The sequence below is a fragment of the Lichenostomus cassidix genome, chromosome 1Aa (genome assembly GCF_008360975.1).
Source record: "Lichenostomus cassidix isolate B80296 chromosome 1Aa, HeHo_3.0, whole genome shotgun sequence".
Classification (NCBI taxonomy): Eukaryota; Metazoa; Chordata; class Aves; order Passeriformes; family Meliphagidae; genus Lichenostomus; species Lichenostomus cassidix.
Window position 1 is genome coordinate 26,791,636 of NC_139480.1, and position 11,074 is coordinate 26,802,709.

At 34.2% G+C, this 11,074-nt stretch overlaps 1 long non-coding RNA gene across 1 annotated transcript; it reads right to left on the bottom strand.

Annotated features, from left to right (window-relative positions):
- Window positions 1–2,340: 2,340 nt before the first annotated feature.
- LOC146443356 (uncharacterized) lies at window positions 2,341–8,574 on the bottom strand. The gene is made up of 3 exons (XR_014856033.1): window positions 8,486–8,574; window positions 7,947–8,009; window positions 2,341–2,563 (listed from the first exon to the last, which is right to left on the bottom strand). It is a non-coding gene; the product is annotated as an uncharacterized LOC146443356 (long non-coding RNA).
- Between the last annotated feature and the right edge of the window lie 2,500 nt (window positions 8,575–11,074).

Here is an 11,074-nt window from a genome sequence, read left to right on the forward strand (position 1 = left end):
GCATGTATGCTGAATATTTTCCCTCCCTTTGCTTAGTCCTGTGGGGTAAGTAGGAAAATCACACATTTGTCTATTTTCTCTGTATTTTCTGTCCTCTTTAGGCAGTTGCACTTGTCTTTCATACTTCAGGCTACTCCTGGCTATAAACCCTTATCTGTGGAAGGGTTGCAGCACTGTCTATCAGTGGTATTGGGCGTGTCACTGAGAAGTCAACATGAAACTAATTCAAAGCAGAAGTTAGACAACATATTCTCTGCCAGAAGTCCAATGTACTAACACAGTTTGCCACAGGGCCTAGCATACTCAAGTACATTTAGTGATCCCTGTATGCAAGCACTGTACTGAACTTTTTTCCCTTTGTTTGGCCTTATTAAGTGAATTATGCATGGATTGCCATGCGCCTTTATTCTCTTTTTTTAGTGATCTATGCATAAACAACACTCTATTGCACTATGTTTACGCTCCTGAGTGCTATTTTAAAGTAAAAATGTTATTCCTTCTACTAATTTCTTATATTTATGTTTTGGACCTGTAAATATTTTGGCCATCTCGCTGCCTGTTTCCATAAGGTATGAATCCTGCACTATTTCTTCTTTTCAGGTTCTGTTTTGAGGCATGATACATCACTTTCCTAGCCAGTCACTTTCAATTTATGCTTTATCTCCTCACACTAGGCAACTATGATGCACTGAGTTGTCATGTTGGTGTGTGTTATTGTACGTATGTAACCAGATGTGACACAATGCAATGCTGAAGGGCAGCTAGAATTACTCCCATTTTCAGACCAGGAAATTATTGTCACTGTGAATATCCATTCATGGAGGATGCTTCTGACCTGCAATGAATGCCCACTCTCGTGTTTATTCTGTCTTACATAAGGATAAAGAAGACAGAGATATATGGAGTCACATAAGTATCATCCTCAGATTATAATTCATCTCCTTATGATACTACTCTTTCTACAATTTATGTTGATCAGAATTTGCCAGTTTAGGAGGAAGTGAACCAAAATAATATGACTGCTGTTGTGCAAATTGCCAAGTGTAAAGAGTTATCATTAAGAACAAAGAATGACGAAACAATCCAGAACTATGGACCCAAATGACTCGAGCTGTGACTCACTGAAGACATCCTGTGGAGCTTAAGGGTAGTCACATGGGATGGACTTCATTTTTTTTCATTTTGCTCATCAATACTACTGTTAAGGGAGTAATTACCATAGTTAAAACATTTTTGTTTCATCAGGTTTAATAGGACTATCTTTAACTGTATGGACCCAGACAGCACTCTGATGGATGCCTGGCCAAAAAAAAAGCAAAGAGAAACACCATCGACATTCACCTGTCAGAGACACAAGGAAGAATACTCTGGTCTTTGAGCATGCACAGAGAACAATCTTTTGTTCTACCACCAAAATTCCTGCAGCATTTTTGCATGGGGTGGCAATAACAAAGAACATCCTCTTTGGAGGCTGTCAGCCTGTGCCTTTGAAGTCCTCCTCCAACTGGTTGGATGGTGCAGGGGCAGGGACTGTCAATCTAGTGAGCAGTTGTGATTCTACTATAATTTGTAAGGATAAAACAATGCAGAGAATTGGTTGAAGCCATTCCTACAATTCTTGTTTTATTCAGAATCATATGGACCAAGAAGCATGAATGTGTCTTTCCAAAACAGACCTGGGATGCACACACTGCTATTGTAGATAAATGATGGCAGAGATATTTTTATAGTGCATTTTGCAGTGTTTACTTATGAGTTAAATTCACTAAAAAATTGTTTTCTCTGATTCACAGTCTGAAAGCCAGCATTATATTATGGCTTTCTCATGAAAACCCTGCCATAAAATAATATCTTTACCAGCTTGTCAGCACATTTATTTGAAAAATGGAGATATTAGAGTGAAGTGTAATTTACTGTCTGAGATATGCTTAAATGCATAATGCAGTATCTTTTGTCTCTTAACAGAGTATATGTATATATGCTAAAAGGAAAACATATTGAGATAGTTTGATAACATTGTCTTCTACTTTTCAAGACAAATCTTTATTAAAAATCATCTTGAAGGAGTTTCTTATTTCCTCCAACACTGGAAGTGAAAGTCACACATACTCCTGTCTGCGACTATGTCAGATTGCTCCAAAAGTTCCAGTTTGAAAGCTCAAGGCAAATAAACCCTAGCTGAAATCTTGGCATTATTCAAAGAGACATTTAGGGCATTCTTACTCACAACATTAAAGCATCTGTCAGGAAAGGTGCTGTCATTTGCCACCTGATCTAATTACTTCTGACAACAGATGTAAGTTAACTACAAAAACTCAGCATCTTTAATAAGCTGATCAAATTTCATTAACAAAGCATGAATACTAATAAGATTATAAAATGTAGTGCAGTTTATACTCAACATTTGAGTGTGATTACATTTAATAGGTGAAAGGGCAGGTTAATTGGAGGTAAAAGTTACCTTGTTGCTCATCCATGTATTTAGTTTAATTACCAGGAATGCATGACAACCACTGTTTATTAACAATCCATCATTGTATAGCAGCTATGGTGGTTAGTACTCCTGAAATAGGAAAAAATCCCTGTACTTTGTAAGGACTATCCCAATCTATCTGTTTTTCTCTTTCTGCAGAATTATTTCAATCTGAATTTTGAATACAGGTCAAAAAGAGCTTTACTAAAGTTTTTATAGAATATTTCTTCAGGACATAGAATCCCAGACATGCAAAACTGAGATTTTCTTCTAAATTATTTCTGACTGTAATACCAGGGTTGGTTGAAGAAAAAGAACAAATTCTCAGAAATAAAAATGTTGATTCTTTACCTACCCATACCATGTTTACCTCTATTTCTATAAATCAAGCCTTCAGTCCAAGAACTAAAATGCACTACAACCCCCTCAGTTTAAAAAAAAGAAAATAAATAATCCCTTCATAAATTTTTGAAATTATTACTCTGAAAAAATGTTTTTGCAGTAGGCATATTTGATATGCAACCAATGTACAGTATTTATTGACATTAACAATGAGTGATAAAATCTAATATAAGTTTCTGGTTCTAGGCAAGTTTCTATGAAGAATCTCACACTACATCCATCCTTTATAAAATTATTAATTTCTTCATTGCTATTGTTTCAAGTGTTTGACCAGAGTTTACATTCTTAAGAATTAAATGGTTTTTTTAACAAAAGAAGCATATGTTTCACTCAGTCATTAAAATGTTATTACAGGATATATAGTGATTCATTTTTTTTTTTCAAATAGCTTTGTGATACATGCTTCTATATTTCTATACCTGTAAACTTAATTATTATGTACAATATACACAGTTAAACCTTCCACTATAAACTGCCATAACTATTAACACTGTAATAAATCTTTTAGATTAAATGAGAATAAGTCTTGTGTCAACTTTGGAGTTACTCTCTGTTATATTGACCAGTTATGCCACAGAACTGATCTATACTTGGTTAATGTCATTAAGTTAAAGTATGCACCAAACTTGTGTCTACAAAAATTAACTCTGTTTAAGAAAATAGTATTTCTTTGTGAGAACAGTTGCATAAAAATACATACACTGGGCCAAAACTTAAATACTGTCTAATCTTTCAAATTGCCCTAAAGAAACCACAACCAGAAAGTTCTGAGTACCAGCCCCTGAAATCTGCCAGGCACATCAGAGTATCTTACAGCTTTCTAATGGTAATAAATTTATCATGCCTCCTCAACATTTAAGAATGGCGTGTTTGGTTCCCTTTTGCTTCGTGCTTCTGTTCCTTAAAGCTTTTTTTTAAAAAAAGCCTGAATATTTAAAGTGTCTCCTTTTTCTGTCACTCATTGCTGGTATCCAGCTATGTGCCACTAAGAAAAATAAGTGATAAGAAAAACTGCTCCAAGTATTATCCAAATAATATTAAGCACCAGGCTTAGCAGGGCTTCAAGCTAATTTCATCTCAATATGAGAAAAGTTTGCCTCACATTTGTCAAACTGGAATTCAAAGAGACTGAATAAGAGACCTGGATCTCTGCATGCCCAGGAGTCCTCAAACTGCCAACGTGATGTGGCACTGAAAGGGCTGGCCAAATGGCCATGCTTTAAGAAATTAAACTGAGGGCTTCTGAAGTGCATTCATATCTATTTGAAATATAGTTTGCTGTTAATATTGAAGATATGTATTCCATAAGTTCAGTGCTGTTATTGTCAGAGTCCCTGCCTTTCCATTCCCTAAGTATCTTTCATATCTTCTGCTGTGCTCACAGTGTGCCTTTTGCTTTTATTTTAAACAGTAACACCATTTCCAAGTACATGCTGTAGCTTCTGGGAAACCATTCATAATTATAGCAGTTTTATACCTAGAATGAATATTTGTAGCATAAATTATTTATAGCATAATCTTAAAAGTCATAAAATAATTTTCCTAAGTTGTAAAATTATTTTCCTCACGCATTTTTGACTAGCTTTAGTGACAGAAGCATCAAAATATTCGTGAAATACAATATGCTATAAAACAGCATGTTACACTGAGCTGTGCATTTCTCAGAGACATGGTCATGAGCAGCTGCTTTAGGTGATCCTGCTTGAGCAAGGGATTTGGACCACATGACCTCCAGCAATCTCTTCCAACCCCAAAAACTCAGCGAACTAAATTCCATGAACTAAATATTATCATGAATAGTCAAAGTAAAATAACTTTCTTTTCATTTGTCGACTGGATTTCACAATCAGTACATAAAAACCAAAACTTTATAATCTAATTGCAAGAAACAATGTTTCAAAGAAAAAAATGAAATTACCATATGCCATAAATCAGACAGTTTTTATTTCTAACGGAGATATTCTATTTTCATTCATAATCTAAATTATTTTATTAAGTAAGACTTCTCTAGAGACAAAAAGGACAGCAATATTGCAACACTATTTTTATGTTGGTATTGTGTCCAGATTAATTATTCATATACTTCAAGTTTTTCACTTATTGGATATTTGTGAAGTGCTGTACCTGGCTTACCATGATCAATTTGAGCTATTAATGCTTCTTGCTTCTTTTTAATTCTTTCCAAAACATACTGGGTTTGGGTTTTATTGTTTCTTTAAGTGAAATATTTCATTTTTGTATCTAATTCAAACTGGTCATGTTGTTATTTCTGTTCTGTTTGCTTCTTTCTGATGGAGTACTTCATACAATGTCATTTAACATTTCAAATATATAGTTATAATCATTAGTTGCCTTGGTGATGAATGTGTTTTGTACCTGAGGGACAATTGTGTGTACTTTGCTGATGTATTGATGTAGATTATAATTTGACAAGAACATTCTATGTATCAGAATTTTACCAGAAGAAAATTCCAATAGTGAATTTTATGAGACTAATTAAAAAAATAATTCAGCAAACATTTTTTTTAAGTTTGTATTACGCATTAATTTTTCCAAGAAAATTCATTAAAAGGTCCACTACAGTTTTGTTGTAGAAGTCTGCATCTTTTGGTCATCTTAATGTTTGTTTAACACACCTTAGCAAGACAAGCTCACTATGAAGACAAAGGCACAAATACATTGATGAGAAAAAAACTAAGATTTACTGCAGAAGCCCCAGAAGATTGAAACCCAAACAGTTAGCAATGATGCTAATATCAAGCTCCTTAGTAAGGAACTGTGTAAAGGTGGCTAACACATCCACTGTGCATATGTCAAAGGAAAATCCCTAGGTCATTCTCACATCTGACAGGTAGTCCAGACCTCTGAGCTGCCATTTCAAAACGGAGCTGAAATTATCAGGTGGGTAAGGCTAAGGTAACAATTTCCAGCATACCCTTCTATGTGGCATTTCTCTCTGTATTGGCTGCTCCACATACGTTTTTAAGTGGTTTTTATGAACTGTTAAACTCTTCCTGTTTCCAAACAGAATGGCTAGGGACCTAGGGTCCAAAGTAGCTTAAACACTGTACTGAAACATACTTAATCTTTATTAAAATAAAATTTATATTTTTATCATCATAAGTATTTTTTCAGATCTCAGCTGCTATTTAAAGAATTCAATAACAGCACCCATAAATACACACACCCTTTTCTTTAACAGCCATATGGTGATCTCCATGCTCACATCAGGAAACAGTTAATTTCAGGACCATGCAATTATATGCTTTCAACCTGGCTCTGAAAGAGGAGCTCAACAACTAAATCCTAGACTTTTCAACCACAATCCAGTTTATCTACCTTTTAAAGAATTAGTTTGGGACATGCTTCTGTATTGCAGATACTTTGTTCTCAAGAAACTTTTAATTTTATGGTGATGGTTCTGATAATACTAAAAGATATAAAATAGATGAAGATAGTAATTTGGTAAGAAAAAAGTATGAAGAGGAAAACACTGTGAAAAAATGCACTCTCACTATGTAACTGGCATGAGTTATCTTGCATGAGCTGATGAAGCCATTGTGCAGAGGTTTTGCCAGAGCTCATCTCTGATGGGTCAGGTCAAGCATACTCACCACAACATCACTCTCCATGTTTTGTGGCCCTGTTCTTTAATGTCATGTTCAACCAAGTTTTTCATTTTCTTAAATAATACACAATGTTTCTGATGCATTTTCATTAAACTCTCAACTCCTGTCTACTGCCAGCATGCTCGACCTTCTAATCTCCTTGTAAATTAGGTCTTAGTTGAGCAGTTTGTATTCTAACCCATTAACTGCCAGGAGAGTCACAAGCCTTCCCAATATCTTACAATGAACTTAAGACTAATCAGTATCACATAACTGCCAACATCAGTACTACCATTCTCTTAGCTTTGTACCTTCTTCGGCAGTGAGTATTGCAAGAAATTACATTTTTTTATATTTTAAAAGGCTATGTAAGCTCTTCAAACTCTGCCTGTGATGTATCCTAAGTTGAACTTTGGGTCAGCTATTTCATTAAAGATCTGCAATTTCATGTACAGAATTTTTGGAGACAGATGTGCAGTGGAAAGACCCAATGATTCTGCAGTCATATGCAAGTAAAACACTCAAAGCTCACCTGTCACAGATGCACATAAGTATTTAGATGTAGATGTGTACATGCATGTATTTATTTGCAGCTGTATCTGAATATACATGTTTATCTTTCAAACAGTGCAATCACAGCAATATTAGACACAATTCTGGTGATAGCTGGGAAGATAATCACGGCTAAGGGTTTAATCATCAAATATCTACTTATTTTGTGCATATCTTAGGCTCAGAGAACAACACAGTTAAACAACACAACAGAACTAAAAGTCCCATTAGCATGTTGTTATAATAATAAAATAATGTCATTTACACTCCAAAATTTTCTGGAAAAAGTGTTCTTTAAATAATTTGCCTTCACTCTTTAGAGTCTTTACTATAAAACCTGCTTTTCTTATATATTTAAAGTTTTTTGAGCAAGGTTTTCTTTCATGTAACATAGTATATTAATCCATATATACATATATATATAAAATTTTTTTAAGGAAAAATGTTTGCTCAAGACTCGGTGTTTGACAGAAATATCAGTGGCAGTTTAATGTAAAGATTAAACAACAATAAGAAATTTAAAGAGAAAAGGTGAAAATATGTAATAAAGTCTTCCCACACTTTTTGTTTTTTGAAGACAAAGATTTTGAAGAAATCTGGTTAAGGATAAGAATTTTCTTCACTTTTATATACTCTAGAATTGCTCATAGTCAATGAAAAATATATGTGCATGGTGCACAGATACATTAGAAATATTATGATCTTCTTTTTAGTTACTCATATCTCAAAAGGCCTTTTTTACTCAGCTCAAATTTTCTCTAATTAAGGCTCTGTTTAGCAAGAGTTTAACCCAGAAAAAATGCTGAAAGCCACACTGTACCCTTTTTATTTTATAAAATACAATTATTGACAGTCACATCCCACAACTTGGAAGTTGCTACATGAGTGTACTCTGTAGCTTCATCCCCTACCTTTACCACTGTGTTCACATATGCTGCTATGCATGCTGTTAGCCTTGTCTTTAACTCCATTTCCTATTTAGATTAAAATCAAATGTATTCAGGAATATACAGCCATATTTATTTTCCTTTTGATGAATTATTTATTTTGCACATATTAGATGTGCAGTAATCATTGTCCATCAGTACCTTTTCTGGGTTGCATGACACATAGACCTGGGATATGTTTCCTTGCAGGAAACATTACAACAGTTGTTCTTTGCGCTGTCAGTGTTCTGAATAAGGAAATTCTGCTAAAATTACACATGCATAATGACTAGAGTGTAAAGCAGGACATATAAAGTCATGTTACATAAACTGTTTTTTTGGTATAGTTCACCAGTGTAATTACCTCATGGTCTCTTTAAGTAACCTGCTTGCGAGGGTCAACTGCTTGTGCAGTGAGTGTTTCTGTGGAAGCAAGAGACCTATCTGGTAACAAAACTCAGCAAATATTATTCCTGTGGTCAGTATTTCTTCTGAAAAATAAGTAAAAAAATGAGAAAACTTACCCTCTACCAGACTGCCTTTGAGATGTGCCTCACAGGGACATCACACATTCTGCTCAAAGGAGAGCAGAGCAGGCATAGTGTGTGACATCCATAATCCAGGCAGTGCAGCAATAGCATCTGGGGGCACAGACATTGCCATTACTGTGGAACCTGACCTCCACCAGGACCTCTCCTGTTGCTTGGTATTCATTCAGGGCCACCTCCCTACCAGTACAATGGTTTGCTGCAGTGTTGCTGCCAGTGCCTGCCATGCTGAGACTCCTGACACATGCTCTTTGTGTACTCTGTGGGTTGAATACACAAAATGTTGGCTTGAAAACTGGAGTAGAAAATAGTAAGTCGGCTGCTTTCTCATTTTCTAAATGAAAATATCTTATTCATTTGTATTTGTACCCATTAAAAGAGAAGGCAGAAAATTAGTGCAGACTTTCCCTTCAACAAAATGTGTAAGAGTATTTCACTGATTTCTTCGTTTTCCATTGTTTTTCTGTCTATTTGTTAGGAAAATCAGATGAAGAAGAATTATGGCTCTATTTGTGCTCAGAAGAAAAAAATGAGTTTTCTTTTGCTTTCTGTTAAATGCACTGACTCTGAGTTTTAGAAAATACAAAGTGAAACTATCCTCTCTCTTGAAAGGAGGTGCTGGTGGAAGCCAGCCATACCAACACAGCTAGATACTTTCTTCCCTAGCTGCATACCCAAAGCCATCAAAGCTCTTTTTAACTGCTGGCCAGTCAGGACAGTTCTGGAGGAACTGAAGGGTCAGTGCAGATCACACTTAGTCCTGAAAAAGATTGTCCCCTTATACATTTTACAAATTTATTAAAACAAGAGTGAGAATAGGCTGTTATGTACATAATGATTCAACATGCTCCTAAATCTATAGCTCTTTAACAAAAATTGCCTGTATTTCTGCTTATGGATTATGTACAACTTGAACAATTTAATTTCCTTACCAGAGCCTCAACAGTTCTGGTAATTAACCTCATTCTTAATTGGGACTAGATGTGATGTTTTAACACTCCCTTTGCCTCTCTTGTTTATTCTAGTTTAGAATATCACCCACAGCTTATGTAATTATATCCTTCAGTGTTTCACATATCATTTTGCATTCTGGATTTTTAGTAAAGAGAATTGAAATTAATTGCTTAAGGAATTTATAATTAAAATATTCTATTTAACTTGTGAAGTGTTAGATGATAAAGGAAATCTTATTAAAAATTATTTTAACAAGTAAGTATTATTTAAATTTCTATTTTTGCTGCAAAATAGAGTTGTTAGCCCGAGGCACAAATAAATTCAATAGGATTTTTTCAATTATGTCCTGTGATTTCAGATCATCTGCCAAACCTGGTGCTACAAATCTATCCTTAATTTTAGAGCCTCCTTCAGATTACCTGTCTGTTCAATGATCTAAACCTCAAACTGACAGAAATACTCCATTACAATACATCATGTTTAGCTCTGTTCTGGGATCAGGGATAATTATATTGGGAAGTGTTAAAGATAAACAAAGAAGACCATCTTTTTTTTTTTCTGAAATGCATAATTTTGTATTTACAATAGAAAGGAATAAAAAAATAGGCAATTGTCAAAATCTCACACATTATGTAAAAATATTTTAGGGTTTTTTTGTTTTTTTTTTTTAAATGCAAGTAAACATCCAGTTAAAATAATTCAACTCTACCTAAAAATTAGGATTTAAAATCTCTTTGTCACTAAAATAAAATTTAAATTAAAAGGCTTTATGTTGTATTAATGCTTACTGAGTACCTTACTCTCCTCTACATAATTTTGATTTTAAAATATACCACAAGTGATTCATAATTAAGGCTGCAAAAATCCTGTGATGGTTGTTTTATACCATTTGTTTCTCCCTCATTGCTCTCAACTACACCTATAGAGAAAATATACAAAAGTCTTCAAGGTCTAGAGTGGCAAAGTCCTGCAAAAGGAGAAAGGACCTGCTCTGGTACAGCTTATATGAAGAATTTTAGAGAATATTGAGAAAGCACACCATATTTTGGCTCTGTTAAGAACATACTGAATTTTCACTTACTTAAAAAAGCTAAAATATATTCATACAGTCTTTTGTCATAACTAGAATCCCTAGCATTGCAGTGCATTGTTTATTTTATTCTGATTCCTGTAGCATCTCCAAGCTCAGTCTGCATTCACACAATGCAACCCACACAACTATGAAATTAAATCAGTGCTCGTGAGAATTTTTTTATTCAAAAATTTTTAATTAAATAAGACTAAAGTATTCAGCCACTTTTTTGATTTTTTTTAAGATGACTCTTTCTGTTTTCTTTCAGAAGGTATTAGGCCAAATAGATATAATAATGTATACTATATAGAGGCACATTATATTTTTGTTTATTGTTTATTGAGAAAGAACATAATCAGTTGCTTTAAAATTTTCACTTTGAGATTAGTTTTGCAGACATTTCTATATCTACTAGCAGTTTCCCATGAAAATACCAGTCCCAACAAGAAATGTTTCTATGCAAAAAAATCCAGTAAGATCTTCATAACTCTTTACTGAAAAACAGGAATAATCAGCTTATTGTGGTTGATTAGGGTCTT